Below are 20744 nucleotides of genomic sequence, written 5' to 3'. Positions count from 1 at the left end.
AACAAAGAAAGAAATTAGTGCAGACTATAAAGTCTACGGCGAGTGAAGCAGCGGGTGCGAGGAGTTTACATTGCAAATTGATTTGGTGAACGTCACAAGAGCAACCAAAACCTTTCCGGGTTTCCCCGTGGATTCCATCATGCCTAATAGATCTTCCAACACATACATGAGGCGGTTAAAGCCAAAGTGGTGTAAGTCATGTTTCATGCATTTTGAGAAACAGAAGGTATTGTGAGAAGCATTATAACAAATTCCACAAGAAATCAACACCACCTTTTTTGTGTTTTACATCACAGGAAGGTGTCATTGTTTCAATGTGTTCATAATTGAAAACGGTTTAATACAAAATTATGTGTCTTTTGAAGGGCCCAAATGACTTACTCCATTTTTCCTTTAACCAATCTTGTATTTGCAGTAAATTTAAATAAAACCAAAATGTATTTTTAATGACAAATTATATATTTCAGAAATAACTAAGAGCAGTACAACGAAATATCCTTTCTTAGCTATGACAATGTTCAGTCACGTTCAGCGGGCCTGCGTCATCTACTGTTGCTTCAGCTGTTGTAAGGCCCTGGAAGTAAGCATGGTTGATGGGTTGAATGTATGGTAGAAGATCTAGCATGCCCCTTTTCTTGTCCTTGGTTACAGGTCTTGGTCCATGGTATAGGTTTTCCATAGCAATACGTCCAAGTGAAACTGGCCTTTCTGGTTTGGCTGGCTTTAGACATAGAGCGGAGAATGGAAAATCCTCATTAAGAGTCTCCTTGTAATAGAGCATAAAAGGTTCGTTCTTCAGTAAACTAATCCACTGCATATTAAGCCACGACACTGGTTTTTTAGTGACATTTTGTTTGCTCCTTGTAATAGCTTGTTCAAGATTCTTCGTAGACTATAAGTCTTCACGTGACATTTGCGTAACAATAAAAGCTTTCTTTTTTCTTGATTTTGCGATTATGTAGTACCAATCAGCAGGAACGTAAACTGTTTTACCTCTTGCGTAGGATTCTATAGATCCAAAAACTGAATTATTAGGGAGATAGGAGTGGCCACTAACCATAAATTTATGGTCCATAAAGTCGATGTTAACACTGGTGTGAAGCAATTTCATGAGACACAATGCAAATTTCAAATTCCTGTTTTTCCCCGTACAAGTGTCACTATACATGACAACATGTTTTGAATTGAAGCTCTTGTAGTAACATGTTTTGTAACACAAGAACCTATTTCTTGTGACCCACGTGAGGCCATTGTCTCATCCCACGTGTACATAAAGCCAATATCAGTTAACAGCTCATTACAGCCAAGATTGTATAAGTACATGTTTCTTTTATAATAGGCCACAGAAGTGGTCAGTTTGGGGAATGGTAGAGCTTTCTGCAAGTCAAAAGTGAAGGCATAATACAATTTATCTTTCTGTGACTTTTCTTTATCTTATTTCATGGATGTTCTAGCAGCCTCCGCCTTTCGAAGATGAAGTTCGTGTTGTGCTTCAACGTTCTTTCTTTCTATCGCATCTTCTAAAGTGGACATCTGTATTTTGTACTTGTCACACTTCACACAGGTATCTTTACGTGGAGCATGAAAGTGCAAGTTGAAGTCATGACTGAAATATCTGCGATAAATGGGCTCTTTAACAGGTAAGATTTTTTTCTCTTTGCAGTATTCTCTGTGTAAGTTACACATTAGACGTACATTAAGGTCAGGGGATAAATATTTTCTGTTTGGATTTTGAGCTCTTGTATAATGAGACTGGTATGGGAGGAATAATGAAATATGCTTCCGGACAATATCCATTCTTTCATCAGAGATTTTGTTCACGGGTATCCCACTTCCTCGTTTGTCCGATCCTGGTTGCTCTCCCATTTTCAGCTTTTGTACAGCTCTGGTCATCCGCCCATCTGATATTTGGAATGTTTGAAGGAAACATTTTTTGCGTACTTTAACACTAGTTCCATCAACTTGAATATAAAATTGATTGCTGGTTGACTTTGGCAATCTTGATCCATCTCTAGGACGCCTATGTTGAGGACTTATTTGCTTAATTAATCCACATAGAAAAGCATTCTGACAGGAAAAAGAACCTAAAGTCCAAAATGTTTCGAATCAACTTCTGCGTGCCACTTCTGATATCTATACATTTTAATCTGAAGTTACAATTTATGTTCGAGAACGTCTTTTCAGGAACCTTTCTCCCTTCCTTAGTTTCATATGCCTGACGCAAATTTCTTTTTTTCTTTCTTTCCTGCTTCGTATTCCCCCTTTTTTGCCTCTTTCTACTTCGATTTGGTAATTCATGTTGTGTTATTTCCACTTGTTCCTCTGAAACCAAATAAACACACATAATTATTTTCCGAATGTTATGCTACGACGTTTTGAGGTTGTGTATCAAGACTGTTATTATTTTTACGAATTGTTTTGCAGAAATTATGCTACATCGTTTAGCTCGCGCACCACGTTTGCTATTATTTTCGGTGAAATTACGTTTATAGGCCAGTCATTGTTAAACTTCAAAGACATGATAATGTGTTACTAACGTAATTGGCCAAATGATAGACTACGTGAGTTAAACTTACCTGAAGAACCAAACATTTCATTCTCTGAAGGATCATAATCATCATTAGATCCTGCATTTTGCAATATACCGCATTCACTACTTGTGTCTTCATCAAAGTGAGGATCCATCTTCACCAAAACACGCAAACTACACAGTACGAAAGCACACCTTAGAAGCACTTAGAGGAATAATGGCGTAAGTCAGACTTGCACCGCAATGCCTGTAAACAAAGCGGCCGTTTCATTCACAAGTGAAACTGCTAACGCTATCTATGGGGATAAGAACAAAACTGTGAGTTACACAATTCTTCCATTTAACAGATCTATATTTCAAAATTGTATTACAGCACTTAAGTCAATAGTTTTAAAAACGTGACTTACACCACTTCGGCTTTAACTCCGTCACATAGAAGCAGAATTAAACACAATTTTTACAAAATACAAAACCCCAAAGAATAGAACGCGTTTGACAAGCACTCAAAGCGTTAAAGTTTATCCTAGTAAAATACAAAATACCAATGAATTAAACGAGTTTTGGAAGCAAAGCATTGAAACTAATTCCAATAAAATACCAAAACACCAAGCAATTACTGAAGGCTGTCGAGTAATGAATAGATCATACCCCAGTCAGGTAGCTTACAGTTAATTTCAACAGTAACTACGTTAAATAATATTCTAATAAAATACATCACCAATGGATTAAAGAAGGCTATTGAGCACTGAGTAAGTAGCTCGCCAGAATGGTAGTTTGTAGAAATACTGAAGAGCCAAAGAAAGTGGTACACGTGCCTGATATTGTTTAGACCCTCCGCGAGCACGCAGAAGTGCCGCAACACGACGTGACCACTATTCGACTGATGTCTGAAGTAGTGCTGGAGGGAACTGATACCATGAATCCTGCATGGCTGCCAATAAGTCCGAAACAGTACAAGGGGGTGGAGATTGGAGATCTCTTCTGAACAGCACGTTGCAAGGCATCCCAGATATGCTCAGTAATGTTTACATCTGGGTAGTTTGGTGTTCAACCTCAGAAGAGTGTTCCTGGAGCCACTCTGTAGCAATTCAAGACGTGTGGGGTGACGAATTGTCCTGCTGGAATTGCCCAAGTCTGTCGGAATGCACAATGGACATGAAAGGATGCAGGTTATCCGACAGGATGCCTACGTATGTGTCACCTGTCGGAGTAGTATCTAGGTGTATGAGGCATCCCATATTACTTCAACTGTACACGCCGCACACCATTACAGAGCCTCCACCAGCTTGAACAGTCCCCTGCTGACACGCAGGGTCCATGGATTCATGAGGTTACCTCCATACCCACCCGCTCGATACAATCTGAAACCAGACTCGTCCGAGTAGGCAACATGTTTCCAGTCATCAACAGTCCAAAGTCGGTGTTGACGGGTCCAGGGCCCAAGCGAGGCGTAAAGCTTGTGTCGTGCAGTCATCAAGGGCACACGAGTGGGCTTTTCGCTCCGAAAGCTCATATCGAAGATGTTTCATTGAATGGTTCGTACGCTGACACGTGTTGATGGCCAGCACTGAAATCTGCAGCAATTTGCGGAAGGGTTGCACTTCTCTCACGTTGAACGATTGTCTTCAGTCGTTGCTGGTCCTGTTCTTGCACGATCTTTTTCCGGCCGCAGCGTTGTCGGAGATTTGATTTTTTACCGGATTCCCCAGATCATTCCTCGATACATCTGTACATTGCAATTCCTGTGTTTTTCATTGTGTGAATTTTGGTGAACCATATGGGTTTGGATTTGCAGCTGTTTTGTAAATTCAAAATCTGCTTTATTAGTGTTACTCTCCATTCGGTACATGTATCCATACAACTCTTTTACTCTTTTACTCATTACATGAGTTAGTTTTTTCCATTTTAAAATAGAGCTCTCTGTTTCTTCTTAATATCTATTCAACATTGCTCTTACTTCTTGAGCCCAGTATTTTCCTCAGGATTGTTCTTCCAACTTTTTCAAGATCCCCAAAACTAGTTAGTTTTAGTGTTTCTGTTGCATACAGTGTTTCAAACCTGACCACAGGTTGACGGTGGGTTCCAGGACAAATTTCTTTTGTTACATTTTTTTTTATTTAGAATGCCCTTTCCATTTCATGTACTCTTATTTTCTACGGCTATCTTTTCTTTTGTGTTGCTTTGTCTCCTACACATTTGAAACAGTTCATATTATATATTGTCCTCTTAAGAATTTTAAGATTTGCAGGGGCGCCATTGATATTCGTCAAGAAACACTTTTTTTTTTCAAACGATTCTTTTAGTCCTGTTTTGTCTTCTTGTTCCCGTAGTTCTGCGATTTGTTCTTTGCACTGTCCATTGATTCAGTAATGAATGCTATGTCATCTGCAAAAGCTAGAAATCTATGGTGATTTTATTTGGGTTGAACACATTTAGTAGTGAAAGATTTTCTCCATTTTCACACTACCTTCTCTAAAGTGCATTTAAGAAGTGGGGTGATACACCATCTCCCACTTTGACAGTTCCCCCACAAATTTTACTTTTGATATTGTGTTTGTTAAAGTTCCTTTATTTCTGTCGTTTTATTGTCGAGTCCGAATTCCTTTATAATGCCGAGTAGTGCATTTCTATCAATTGAATCATATGCCTTTTTAAAATCTACGAAAGTCATCACATTTTTCAAGTTTCTGATTTTCCTCATTTCTTTTATGTTCTTTACATTTAGTATTTGCTCTGCACAGATCTTTCCTTCCTAAATCCTGCTTGATAGTCTCATAGTTGTGGGCCGAGTATTCCTTGAGCTTTCTTTAAAGGTGCCGTGGAGAAGGTCTTATATGTCACTAGTAAGAGGGAGATTCCTCTACTATTGTTAGGGTTCTCTTTTCTTCTTTTTTGTGGTGGATGAATTAATGTCGATGTCCATTCTGATGGTAAGCTGTTTGTTGTCCAATTTTCGTTAATGATTCTTGTTAGACATAGAATTGTTGTGGCTGCAATGTTTCCACAATTCAGCAACTATATTGTTTTATCCTGATGCTTTGTTGTTTTATGATTTCTGTAAGATCCTCTATTGTTGATAAATTTGAGCCTTGTTGTATTTGGGTTACATTATCAAAATTATATTCTTCTTTTGGTGGATCGCAGTTGTGTAACTCTTTGAAGTAGACCGCAAATATTCTACAGTTTTTAATGTTGTTATATGCAGTCTTCTGTGTTTCTAGATCTATAAACTCTTTACTTGGTGGTGTGTACGTCCTTAAACTATTTTGGAATATTTCTATGAAAGTTTCTTGTGTTGTTTCGCTTAAAGTGTAACCCAACTGAACTGTTTAAAATACCGTAGTTTTTGTTTTCATCGAAATGAGTTATGCAAAACTTTTTAATAAATGACATTTCGTCTCTTTCTAAAAAAAGAGACAAATTCACCGCAATTTCATTCTTCAAAATACGATTAGTAGTTTTGGAGAAACTGAAATATTTAGAATTAGGATTTCCATCTTTTGAGCATGAAAGTGATTGCCGACTGAACGAAGTGCGACCCATGATTCGCTCTCATTGCTTTACTTCCGCCACTACCTTGTTTGCCCCCCCCCCCCAATCTGTACAGTTGTGAGGGACTATCATTCTGGAAGAATGGATATAGCGGATAAATGATTTAGTCACAGTCTATGGGACTACAGTATGGTTGAAGAAGAGGTGCTGGCAGAAGAATATACTCGTATATAAGAAAGGCGATAAGACAATGTAAGTAAGCACGGTACGAACCTGAAAAGTTAGCGGCCTCAGGCCAAAGTAATATCAAAAACCAGCGTTTCCTTTTTATAGGCATATAATCAAAGAGAAACGTGAGTAAACCGGGAACACGAACTACGAGTAGAAATGGGTGAGGCAAATAAAATTCAAATATGTATGATCAGTAACTGAAGGCTCATATTAGTCGAACACACGTATATTCACGGACTTATTTTGATAACTACGTAAACTGGTGCTTCACACATCAACCTAAAAGAGACAAAACCGAGTCAATAATTTAAAAATACAAATAAAATCGTTACCAAATCAGGAAAAGCTAGTAGCATCACGTAGGCTTTCAATAATTGAAACTAATACAACTGAAACACACCTACGAGATGGCGTGGTTTGAAAATCACAAACTGCTAGAATTATAAGAAATTCAACTGTCGACAAATAAAATCAGATCATCTAAAGAGCAAAATAGCTTGAATTCTGTTCAGAGCATTACATAACCGGATCTAACTCACGAAGATTACCAGCCCTGCTTCCAATTGTTGCTGACTACGTATGGCTGCTTGGTCCAGCTTCGAAGGAAACACTAGATTCATCTCAGCAAAAGGTTTGCAATTTGACAGTGCCCACAGTGAGCTAGTCCTCTGACGACATGTCATGTGACACACAGCAGAACAAAGAGAGTCTACTAAAGTGTTTGGCGTTGTCGTAGGCCATACATAAAAACCGCGCACTTTTATCACTCTCGTTTTAACGTTTGAAACCAGCTTCTGAGAAAAGTGACAAGGGGCCAAAAATTGAGTTTCTGTCACAACACACGATGCGAAGTGGAGTCGATATTATGGTTTATCTCTTTTATATCTGCAACCAAAACAGTGATTTCATCAATTGAGCAACTTGTAGCCGTAGTATCACACATGTAATTATACACGTGACCTGATTTCCCCAAAATTTGTTTTATTTATGTGACGGTTAGTATATTCAACACTTTTCCACGAGAATCTGTAACAAACAGTTTGTAACACTGCATTGACAGTTCTTTATTTTTACAAGCTGCAGGATTATAGTTCGTCTGCGAATTTCCGTATTTGTTGCATTGCGAATCATTTAGGTCATCGCTTTCAGGGTAGTGGAAGACCAAACATTAGCTTGACAGGAATCATTTAGTTTTCTGATTCCTCAACAATACGTGTGAAATGCTTTTACAAGAAGTAACAGCTGTTTCTATCCAAAAAGTTGTTTTTATGCAAAAGAAGCATTTAAGTTTTATAGTTTTGCTTAAGTCAGCACAGATACCGAAACAGTATATAGATGAAATGCATAGTATATTATAAAAACTGAATCGGTTTTTTTAAAAGGGTGCAAGTCAAGAAAAGTAACTTAGTGCGAAATTAAAAAAATGCTTTAGAAGAAAAATACCATGAAATAAGAAAGTCTGCTCACTTGAACTAGCAGTATAGGTGCTCCTTGACTTGTGCACACATTAATCGTTACATGAATACAAATACATACAGTGTTAAGGGCATTTAAAATAAAAAAAAAATCCACACTTTTAAAAAAAATTGGTCTCATGAGAAGAAGATACAGAACAAAATGTCATTACTTGGCCACATTAATGAATTAAATGTTACAAAAACGACTGTAAGCTGCAGAAAATGAACATAATAATTTTAAACTGGCCAAATAAACGTGTAGAAATATTGGAAAAGGTACATGAACCTTCAGTCTTTTCACCTGTGATGGGCTGTCCCCTGTCATCGTCATCTACTGTAGTACTGTCAGTAGTCCAGCTCAAAAGCACCTCGTAGAATTGCGTATGCTAACATGAAACGTACTGCTGTATCCTTTTTTAAGTCTTGAATTTTTTGCGCTTTAATTGGCACCCGCCCTGCTGGGCACGCAGCGTTTTTTGGTGGAGGAACAGGTTCCGCCGATGTACCGTGAAGAAAGTGTGTTTCACTAACTCCATGATACACGTCGAACCTTTGATGAACCCAATTCTGGCACTCGGATATGGAAATAAACTGTACATTACGAAGTTATATCTGTCACATCTTGACTAGTTCCTTATTTCTTTAGAAACTACTGTCTTCTTATTAAATTTTGTCCACTAACCTTTAAAGTCCAGAATGTCAGGTGTGTCAACTTCTGTAACTATAAATTTTCCAGATTTCATACTGCTTTTTTAGAATGTGATGTATTATTTGATGAACAGTGAATATCCCATCATTCTGTCGAAGCTTCTTTGAAATGATAGCAAAGTATCTATTGCACGGTACGAACGGTGCCCTCTCACTGGGAAATACTATTGAATAAGTTTGAAACGTCCAGAATCTGTCAGTAAAAGTAAGAACTTAGAGAGCGTTTGGTTTTTGTTCTGTCCGTGCAGTTATCACAGAGCAGTCGAGGTCTGTGATATTTTCGTGGATAACTTTCAGATAAATAAAAAGGAACAGACTTCATTGGCATCCTCTCCAGCGACTCCTTCATGATGAAGGTACAAAGTTGACCCCTTTTTATGTCCTGAATGCAGAGCATTGAGTGAGATCTTTCTGAGATAAAATATATCCTGTATTGGTACTTTTGAAAGGTTAATATTTCGCATATAATCAAATGTATCTTTCCTTTGGCTTCATCTGATTTTTCATAGATAAGAGCAGAGTAAAATGTCGTACTTCAATGCTGGTGTATCATAAGTTTTGCAGCAGTTCCGTGTTTTGCTGTATCATTGAGATGTGTTGAACTAAGATTAAGTTTCAACTCTTCGCATGTATAACAGGTGTCAACCTGAGACCCCTAAATCGATAGTTTAAATTCTCCTTGAATACTTCGAGTAGAAATAGTAACTTATTTTGGGACCATGATGCATCTCTAACAACAACTTCCACAAATTTTTGACATATAAATCTGCATTGAGGTTAAAGATCTTTGTAGAACAGTAGTGCAATTCCTTCAATAGAAAGGACTTAAAATGCTCCCTTACTTGAGCTCGGACAGAGGAGGGAATACTATGACTAACTCCTCTACCCCTCTTGTCTTCTGGGGTTTTGCCAGAAAGGTTCAGTTGCCTTATTCTTCTAATTCGCTTTTCACTGACGTCATACACTCCTCGAGATGTGCCTACCAAAAGGTGGTAAGTGAAACTGGAAGAACGTACTACCACAGGTAGTTCATTTTTTCTTCGACGGCTCTGCTTGGTTATCTGCAATCTATTAGCCCTTCAAGGAACAAGTCTTGTTCAATCTTAGTTATAATACCAGAAAACGTTGTAAAGATGTGTATGCTGTTATCTTCTCCAAGATGTTCTAAGCATCTTTTCTTACACCTGGGAAAACACCAAAGAATGCAATTAGACGTAGGAGAGGGATGTAACTCACAACAGTGCTCACCGATGGTAACATACTATGTAGGTTAGTTTGATATGATAACAAGTACCAGTTGAAACATACTTATCTGTAGATGCTGCATAAGCAAATTACCAGCTTACCTGCAAGATAATCTGGATCGTTTAGACTGAATTGGACTGCCACTGTGATTTACGTAGGCTTCGCCTTTCAACCGTGGTACCTTTATTTTCGCGCTCTTTTAACAAAATGGATTTCGTCCTATCCTCCTTCTCCGTGTCTTATCTTCAGCACCACTATAAACACATGCATCATCACACACTTTGCTCCTAGTAAACATATCGCAAGCTCGGAAGACACGGGGCACGCGAGCTCTTCAAGTTTTTGGCACGCACTTGGACATTGCCAATTGTTCAGTTTTAAAAGGGCACATATCAGTAACCTACGTCCATTAAAACAAAATTTTATTTTCAATCCCACGTTAACTGCGAAACAAAAAATTATTTCCTTTCACAAATCTTTCGGTGTAACCAAACACTGTACAAGATTTCATCACTGTTACAAAGAAACCCTAACTGAAAAGACTAAGAGATGAATTGAGCAGCATTCGAGAAGTGGACTGGAAATGGATGCGGCCACTAGTCTGCTGATCCAGATGTCGGTTTCATTATAATGAATTATAAGCCCAGTTAAACGGAAGCATGAGAAAGACCAATCGGTCTTCTTTAGAAGGGCGTAAGTCACTTGGCTCTGTCGCGTTCTGTAATAATTCTGTATCGAATTGACTTCTTCATTTTTATTCAGTTAATTGGTTCCAAAGTAATTTTTTAAGTCCATTCCTTTATCACAACTTTAAGCATAATATCAACTACTTCATTTGCTCCCATTTTTATTCTTATCTTTGTTTCTCAACTTTAAATCTTTGTTCATGTGTTTTCAATTAATTTTTTGTATCGCCCTATTTTTTCGTGCACATTATTCGTTTCATTATATCTATTTCTAATTTTGCTTGAACTTCGTTTTACTTATAAAACCGCCTTTTATTTAAGTTGTCATCTTCGTTATTTCTACCATAGTCCAATTGCTATTTAGGTTATGTTTTAAATGTTTGTATGCCGATAACGTTGCAAAAAAATTGCGCACCTGGTAACAAAAATAAGTTCTTCACGCCTCTGCACAGATACAAATACATTATTTCGTCTTTTTTGAAACCGATAGATCTAAATTTTCACATAATTGAATAGTATGATACATACATATAATTAAATTCATATTCACAAAAATTCCAATTGGAAAAAGAATGATATAAAGAAAAAATTAAACACATTAAAAAGTTCATACGGTGATTAAAATGATGTGACAAAGGAATAGAAGTAAAAATTACAATTAAATCAATTAACTGAATAAAAATAATTATCGATGTCGTTTGGATAAAGATTTGAAAATAAAAAATTTGTGTACCTGATCAGATTTTTATTCATAATGTCCTGCATCTGAAGCTTTTATACTATCCATTATACCACACAAAGCTTTTTTAACGCTATAAATGTCACACAAAATTCTGACTTTTTTTTCATGAATTACTCGCAAACGAGGGGCCACCAGGGTGAATGGCTGTAGTGTGAGATACCTGAGATATTAACCTGTATAAGAGCATAAATAGTTTCAAAAAGTCGGTCGCACTGCTAGGGACCCCTCCTTGTAGGAAATACCTGGGTGTAATAATCTGTAAGGATCTGAAATAAAATTATCTCATGGGGTCAGTCGCAGGTAGTGGACTTCGGTTCACTGGTAATATTCTGAAAAATTCCATCCGTCTGTAAGCTAGATTGCTTACAAAAGACTCGATGAACCTGTTGTTGAATGCAGCCTAGGTGTATGAGCCCCGTAGCAAGTAGTGTCAACAGGGGATATCAGATTAATACAAAAAGAGCAGCGAGACTGATGGTAGGTTTGTTTGACCCGTGGGAGGGCACCATTGAATTACTGAAAATTCCGACGAAATTCTACTTACAAAGTTTCAGGAAGCGGTAGTAAGTAAGTGTGCTAGTACTATACTACAGCGTTTCCATAGAAATGGCGAAGACAAGGTGAGATTAATTATAATATGCACAGAGGCTTCGAAGCAATTATTGTTCCCGCGGTCCATACGCGAATAGGACACGAAGAAGCCATAATACATGGTGAGATGGAGAGTATCTTATGCCATCCATTTCACATTGTATTACAGAGTATAAATAAAGATCTAGACGTATGTGACATTCTCGGAGAAACGTACGGAAAAAGAAAGAACAGTGCAAGTAATATTCCTGTGCTCTTAGAAACAAGGTTTCTACATCGGAGATACTGCGACTAGCGGCGAGTTGTCTGTGTAAAGACTACTCTTCCGACCCACGGATGTCTTGCGTACCTGAGTCCGAATGTGACTCACTAATATACCTGCCCGCTAACCCTCCCCCCACCCCCCACCCTTCAACCATCTTGAATCTTGTTGACAAGTGGGATATTGGGAAGCTCTGTCTCTGAGACTCATAAGAACTCCATCCAAGACAAGACCTTTATGAAGCAATTCTCCTATTGTTCACCGCGAGCGGAGGATATAAATCAGAAAGGTTGTGAAAAGCGTCGTGACAAAATCCTCCGAATATGAAGTCAGCCTATAACTGTCAGTTCGGATTTCAGATCTAATGATATGATAGAAGACAATAAAGTAAATATTTGTTTTAGTGGTCCTTTCACCTCAGCCCAATGAAAGTGTGCCGTATAGCGTCGACTTGAGTGTTACCATACAGAGGGTGGTCAGAAACAGTATGAAAAGGAGTTTGAAAACTTTTAAGGATGTGTTGCAGGGTAGGTTGTGCTGAGAAATAACAAATTCGATACGCCACGCCGTTACAGCGTTAATTAGCACTGAAGTTAGCCAATCAGGCCTTTGTCCGCGTGAATTCAAACGGCGCGCCAGAGACGGTATCGCCAAAGATTTTCTTCGTTTGGTTTCCTAAAACCAAGCAAGAGAGCTATACAAAGATTGGTCATGGGTTGGTAGTAAGGATCGAACCCGACCCCAAAGCTGTGCAACCTCGTGCACTATCATCTACAGTATGAGAACAACTGATACTAATTTATGTGGCAGGCCACTTGAATTTGCGCACGCAACGGCCTGATTGGCTAACTACAATGCTAATTAACTCGGAAACTGGGTAACATATCGAATTTTTTTTAAAGAATTATTTCTCAGCACAACTTACCCTGAAACACCCTTACAAGCTTTTCAGATTGTTTCTTACCGCCGTGTACATAGCAAGTTGCAAGAATTTCCATTACTCTTGACCACGGAGATTCAGGTTTGCATTTATTTAATAGACAGCTGAAAATCATAACAGTTTACCGTTCCTCCTATTTATTACTGACGGAGTTGCTGGCAATGCAATGAATAAAATTGGGAACCGAGTGTGAAACTGGGTTATCACAATTTCACAATAGAATAAAGAAACAAAACGTTTCCCTTATAGGAATATAAGAGAACTCAAAATTCCTAAGAAGGTGAAAAATGAAAATAATTACAACCTGTGAATGAAACTTAAATACGTTAAGAGTAAAAGATGTATTCCGGTATTTCGGGAACAAAACTACAGGACTCAGAAGCAAAACCGAAGAAGCAGCAGGTTACGGCAAAGTAAAACATTAATTCGTGAAGAACACACTGTTACCATTCAGTACTCAGATTACAGGATATAAAGACTCCTATTATTACTAGGCTAATTACTATTTTAGCTCTACAGGGCCTTTATACTGAAATGGTTCTCCACACCACCTAGTATTGACTTCTATGTGTGTGAGTAACTGTTTGTTCACTGTTGTGGGTAAATACATACAGCGTACACAGGGCGGTGTGTGAAACTGATAGCGATTACACTCTTCCGCTGTTGTAGAAATCTGCTCCAGATGCTGCAGATACCGTGTTGAGCTGAAAGTGGTAACCAAAGTACGGAGAAATATTCTTCGGGCTCTGTTGCATAGCAATCAGATTGCTTTCAGTTCTGAGAAATGTCCAGTTACTATTGTGGATTTGAATGATCCATGAAGTGACTTCTTTTCCGAAGAAAACATCGAACTATTTCACTAGAACTGAACGCTCCCGTCGGAACTGTTCTCAGCTGTGGGATATTAGTAGATCACAATAGCAGTATATCGCTGGGTGTATAATAAGACGTACCTTCTTGAAATGAACAATATTTTTATTGTTCTATTAACTGATTTCCTTCCATATGCACTTATATTTTACAATATGAATCACAAACTCGCAATGGCGTCGATTTTTACATCACAAGAATGGCTCTCCTCTCCTCAAATTACTCTTAACAAGAACAAAACAAAAAACTATATCCTAAGAATAATTATGTGAGCGCTGACCGCCACAGAGTAATAAACAATATCTTTGTCTCTCTCTCGCACTGTCACAGCAAGTTACGCTGCATGATACATCATATATGCCCCTCTTGTGGACGAACGTTTTTGGGCAAAAACAAACACGAGCGTTCACACAACACTATATCGATGATTGTTTATGACGCTGTATTAAAGTCCACTAGAGTATTAATGTCCACTGTATTTCTTATGATATTTGGTATTAGTGAATGACTATCTAAATGTAAATTATAGATTTGGGTGCATATACTGCTGACAAAGGCTGTTCTGAATTCCTGATGCAGCATATATGCATAGCTTACATGCTGCTTTTATTCATTTGTCGAGGATGGCATGAGATGTGATCAGAAACCTTTTTCATCATCACTCAAAGCTTCTGTCACTCGCCTTGGGATGTCTCAAACGGATAATCTAGCCATTCGGCCAAGCCCCACAAAGGAAAACCAAGGAAAACCTCGGGGTAGATTTACCATCCTCGTATTTCTCATTTGCAAAGATAATTAATTGAATTACAATGGAAAATAAAAAAAATATTTACAATATGGATTTTTTTTTTGTTGAATGAATTTAAACACTGTTCACAAAAGAAACACAACACTGTTAATCTTCTGTGTCTTGAGGTGAACCGTCGACGCGTTGGTTTACGTCCATCTACGATTCCCTTCTATCAGTCATCTCCGGGTAACTGATTGAATTCTATTCCCATTTCACCGTCTCCTCGTGGGTATTATGGTTTTCCGCATATGGTTAACATGAAAATAAGAGTCAGTGTAAGTTCCGTGGAAAAGGTGTTTGATCTATGCTGAGCTGAAATAGAATCTAATCTAAAGTTCTTTCTAATTCTCTGTCCTGAATTCGAAATATTCGGAAGTCGTAAGGTGTTCTTCATTTCTATCAACAACCCTAGAATGCACTATACACAAATCCAACTGGAGCTGCCGTGTCAACTTATGCTCGTCATCCTTCAGATGGACTTTAACACTTGTTGATGTGCTTGTAACTGAAAGGCATTCGCTCAGTTGGTAACTTCGCGAGCAACAATTGATATAACATAATTTACATACACAGGTATGTTACAACAATAGTGCAATTCTAAAGACAATGTTCATCACAAAAGATTGAAACAAAGTGATATGCGTCCTTTTAAAACTGAGAACGGGTTACCCCTTCCGAACAGCATGACTTCAGCTCAGCGAGTAAAAAAAACAAATACAAACATACATTGAGATTGTTAAATTGACATAAGAAAAAAATATCTTGCCATAGACCAGATTCATTTGAGTTACTAACCCATGGTCATTATGCATTGTGAAACCTGATTGAAGTTACTACCAACTAAATAAAAATTAAAAAATTTTAAAAGAAATCATTCATACTATAGCTAAATTCTCTGTATACTGAAAAGAAAACTTATCTTTACAGTGGAAAACAAATACATAATGCCAGCATATCTCTCGTACATTATGCCTGAAAAGAAAAACTAACTACTAAATTGCAAAAAAAAAGAAACTATCCTAAGTATGATTCATAGGTTTAATGAAAATTTTGTAATCAATATTATTTGGTAAGAATAGTATTTTCAATCTTCAGAATCTTCAGTCATCATGAAATTGCTTTAACAAGTGATGAGGATACATTCCTTTCACCCTTCCATTCTTCACATCCTTCAAAACATAAGTTCCTGGATGGGGTATTTTGGTAATCACAAATGGTCCTTGATACAGTAATTGCCATTTTGTGTTCTTCCTCTGTATAAGTGAAGCCTTAGGATGAGTTTTTACTAAAACTTGGTCTTTCACTTTATATGTTTTTATTTTTCCAAGTCGATTGTCAAAATATATTTTCCTTTTTCTTGCCTTGTCCATTATATTAAGTAAGGATTGTCGTACTTTATTTTGTAGGTCTATTTTGTTAATAGCTACTTTAGGAATTGGTCGAATCCAGTCATTCTGTTCCTGTTTTCCAAACATCAGTTCGTATGGGGTGTATTCCGTCGTAGTATGTGGCATATTGTTTACAATTTCCTGAAAATCGTGAAGATAATCGATCCATTTGGGTTGCTGGTTGTGGCAATATGTTCTCATGAACCGGTTTAATACACGAAAAATTCGTTCCACGGGATTCGCCGAAGGGTGATACACTGATGTTAGAATTTGTTTTATATCACAACTGGCTAATGTTTGCCTCCAACGAAATCCAGTGAACATTGACCCATTGTCAGAAAGAATAGCCTCTGGTTTGCCAACCTTGACTATATAATCCTTGACCAGCTTCTTGGCTATGGATGCAGCAGTAGCTGATTTTAATGGATAAAGTTTGACATACTTAGTAAATATATCAAGAAAAGCTACAATATATTTGCATCCTCCCTTTGATGATGGTAGAGGACCACAGACGTCGACCGAAATGATTGACAGCGGTTTAGTGGGTATAATAGGATGTAGGAAATCTTTCACACAAAAATTTCCTGGTTTGGCTAGCTGACAAATTTTACATTTCCTTAACTGTCTGTGCACTTTCCTGCGAATGTTTGGGAAGTAGCAATATGCTTGAATCTTCCGAGCACACTTTAATACTCCAAAATGTCCCCAAGTGATGTGCGTGTGCAAAATTAAGTCATTCTCATTCTTCTCGGGAATACACACCTTCCAATTATCTGAATCAAGATGCCCTTTGAAGAATAAGACGTCGCTCTCAACTTTGTACAGTCTCTTCAGATCATCGTTTCCAGGCTTTGCTAAAGTTTCCTTTATTGAATGCCAACGAGGATCTTCATTCTGCAGTTTTTCCATGTTCTTACACATGTCAAGAAAATGTTTCCTATATATTCTATCAGTCATTATAAGAACATTAAATTCGGACGGATTGTCCGTGATGTTGATAGTTGACAAATCTCCATCTGGCATTCTAGACAGTGCATCAGCGATGAAATTATCCTGTCCGCTTACGTATTTAATTTCAAATTGAAACTCTTGGAGTGAGAGCGTCCATCTTGCTAATCTTGGATGTAATAATTTACATGTTTGCAAAAAACTTAACGCTTTGTGGTCACAGTATACTGTTGTCTTCGCTCCATATAAGTAATAGTAAAATTTCTTAAATGACCAGACAACAGCCAATGCTTCCCTTTCGGTAGTCGTATATGTTCTTTCACAAGCAGTTAAGAGTCGGCTAGCAAAGGCTATTGGACAGAAAGTTGATTTTCTGTCTATCATCCTTACTTGGAAGAGGCATGAACCTATTCCAATTTCCGAAGCATCTGCCATTAAACCGAATTCTTGGCTCATATCTGGATGATATAATATTTGTGAATTGACTAAGGCATGTTTTATTGCTTCAAATGCATTCTGACATTGTTGCGTCCACACCCACGGACTATTTTTGCGCAACAAGCTGTACAACGGTTCTGCGTTAATAGAGTGGTCGTGAATGAAACGCCTGAAGAAAGAGACAACTCCGAGGAAGCCCTTTAACTGCTTTTTTGTTGTTGGAAGTGGAAAGTTTTTGATTGCCTTTAGTTTCTCGGAGTCCGGTAAGATGCCTTTTCCATTTATAAGATGACCCAAAAATTTGATTTTATCTCGAGCAAAGTGGGACTTTTGCAGATTTGCGGTTATGCCTGCTTCCTTGAAACGTTCTAACACTCTTCTCAATAAATCAACGTGCTCCTCCCATGTGGTCGTAGCTATGAGCATGTCGTCCACAAACAAAGTTAAATTGCTTCGAAGTGCAGGTCCCAAAGCATAATCTAGAGCATTTATAAAAACTCCTGAGCTCACGTTTAACCCGAAAGGTAAAACCTTAAATTGATAGCTTCTACCTGCATGTACAAATGCGGTGTACTTTTTTGATGGTTCGTCTAGAGCCACCTGCCAAAATGAACTTCTCAAATCAATATTTGTTAAGTATTTCATCCCCTCGAACTTTTGAATTAGCTCATCGATATTTTCCGGATGAGTTCGCACGGGCACGATAATCTTATTTATCTGCCGTGCGTCTAGCACGAGACGAACTTTTCCTCCCTTTTTCGAGACAACATGAATCGGACTACAGTATGGACTCGTCGAAGGTTCGATCAGATCCCATTCAAGCATCTGGTGGATTTCCGCATCAACTGCCTTTCGTTGGTGCCACGGTACTGGATAAGAAATACGGCAGAAAACTTGGTGTGGTATCACATCTAAATGACATGTGTATCCCTTGATTACACCAGGTCTTTCTTGAAAGACTTCATGATATTCCTGTAGAAGATCATATAATTGCTTTCTTTGGTGTTGTTGCAAATATTCAGGTTCTTGTACCTTTTCATATACCGTATCTTCAGGGTTTAAAACTGGTTGCAAGTAATTAATTTGGTAATACCGTACAGGTTTGCTATGTATCCACTTTATTTGCAGCTTTCGTCCCTGACAATACTTTCCATGGGTACTATATTCCCTGAGAAGATTCACTTGATGTTTCTGATCCATTATTGTAAAACTGGCACGGCCTAGAGAAAAATCGATATGCCAATTTCTCTCTCTAAATTCATCTATACCCAGGATACAGTCCTCAACCAATTTTTCTATTACAAGGAACGTGCAATTTATAGCTACATTTCCTATATCTAACTGGAGTTGAGTCTGCACTTTAACCTGAGAAGACTTATGACCAGTAGGACCTACAATTCTACAACATTGAACAGGAAAAACCGGTGGATTTGCTTTCTGGAGTATTCTTTGAAATAACTTCTCAGAAACGACATTTACTGCTGCTCCTGTATCTAAAGTAACTTGCACAGTAATGCCTTCAATTGCCGCCTGAATTTTCGCAACAGGTTCAGTGATATGTTCCTCTTGACAAGGCATCATATCTTTCTGAAGTTCTTCTATTAATAATTTGCCATCATTGTACCGAAAGAAATTGACGCTTGAATTTTCGCCCCTGAAAACTTCCTCGACTGCACCGTCGGGGCTTCTGACAGTCGAGTTTAGTTTGACGATTGTCCATTATTAGTAGATCTCTGCTCCGTTACGTCGGTTATTATTGGTGGTTGATTTCTCCATTCATTTGCATTATCATTTGGTATCCAACCTGAAGTTTGTGGTTGGTTGTGATATTCTTGGGTTGGTTGCTGATATCGGCGTTTTTGCTGATGATTCCCTTCTTGATAGTATCCTTTCCTCTTCTTATTATTCTTCCTCCATTTCCGTTTATATGTTTGTTCACATTGTTGGTCATGATTACACTGGTCGGGATTTTCGTTACCAAATTTCACGTTTTTCTGGAAATAATTCACCTGTGGGTTTGGTGAATTGTGTGCAAAAGGTTTGTTTCCATACTGTTTGTTGTTACTATTATATTTGTTAGGTTGGTAACTTGGCTGGTTATAGCGCACACGTGATTCTTCGAACAGAATGTCTATTGAATCCAATGTGGCTAGAAAATATTCCACATGTTGTTCAGGCACATGTAGAAGTTTTTCCTTAACTTCAAGTGGAAGTTTGCCCTTTAATATTCGAATGACATCCTGCGTCGGGATTGGTTCATTCCAGTATTTACTTTTATTTATATACTTCTCGAAATACTTTCTTAAAGATCCATTTTTGAAAGAAAAAGGTTGTGGGTCAAAAACTTCCTTACGTAGTCTTTCTTGTACTCCCTTATTCCAGTATTTGTGCAAGAAAGCGCGTTCAAATTGGTCATAATCTTGACACCAATCGGATGCTTCTGACGCCCACATCGATCCATCTCCATGTATGAATCCTGCAACGTACATAATTTTTTGTTGCTCAGTCCACATTTGCGGCAATATCCCTTTAAATTGCTTGATAAATACCACGGGATTGATCGACTTCCTTTCGGGAATAAATATCTGGAATTGACGATATTTAAGCATTTTTTCTTCATTCATGGTCACAGGTGTATTCTGGTGGCTACTTCGCGGCGAATGATAATCTCGATCATCTGTTTCTGGTTGATTACGTAAATATGCACCAATACATGGATATTGTTGCATGGATTCGGTTTCACTGGTTTCATCAGGAATAATGTCTGCCTTTGATAAACTGCAAGTAGTATGTGCCCCTCTAGTATTAACTAGACCTTGCTGGCATGCTTTTAATGTATTTTCTATCTTTGCTTTCCAAGCAGGAAATTCATCTCCTATATTCTCCTTAATCTCTTTAACTTCTACCTTAAGTTGTTCTTGTGCAGCTTCGTTGTTAACTTGCACGTTAGAAACCGTTTCTTTCAAGGTTTTGTCAACATAATTTCGCACTGTCTCGGTTTGCTCTTTCGCCCAATCTTCAATGTCCTTAGAGAATGCGATCTTATGTTCATTGAAAAGTTTCTCTATGTGTTTCTCGCCTTCGAGACTGAGAGTGTCTATCCTTCGAGTAAGCTCAATGACAGCTTGCTCGTTATCGTGCTTAATTGTATTCACGTCTTGCGCAATAGTGTTCTGTACATGAATAACTTCCTGCACTTGATGATTTAGTGTATCTTGACGACATAAGATGTCTTTGTATTTGTTTGTTAATTCCTGATACTGTTGTTCTTGTGTAACTATGAGTTGTGCCTGACTGGTAATCAAGTGACTCTGCTTTGTTTCCAAACTCTGGAATTTTTCAGTAATCTTATCATTTATTTCTTTTAGTTTATTAGATTGCTCCTGAGCCAAATTAAATTGCGCACTCTCCAATACTTGGAATCTA

This window comes from Schistocerca cancellata, chromosome 7, assembly GCF_023864275.1.
Source record: "Schistocerca cancellata isolate TAMUIC-IGC-003103 chromosome 7, iqSchCanc2.1, whole genome shotgun sequence".
Lineage (NCBI taxonomy): Eukaryota > Metazoa > Arthropoda > Insecta > Orthoptera > Acrididae > Schistocerca > Schistocerca cancellata.
This window is presented reverse-complemented; position numbering follows the sequence as displayed.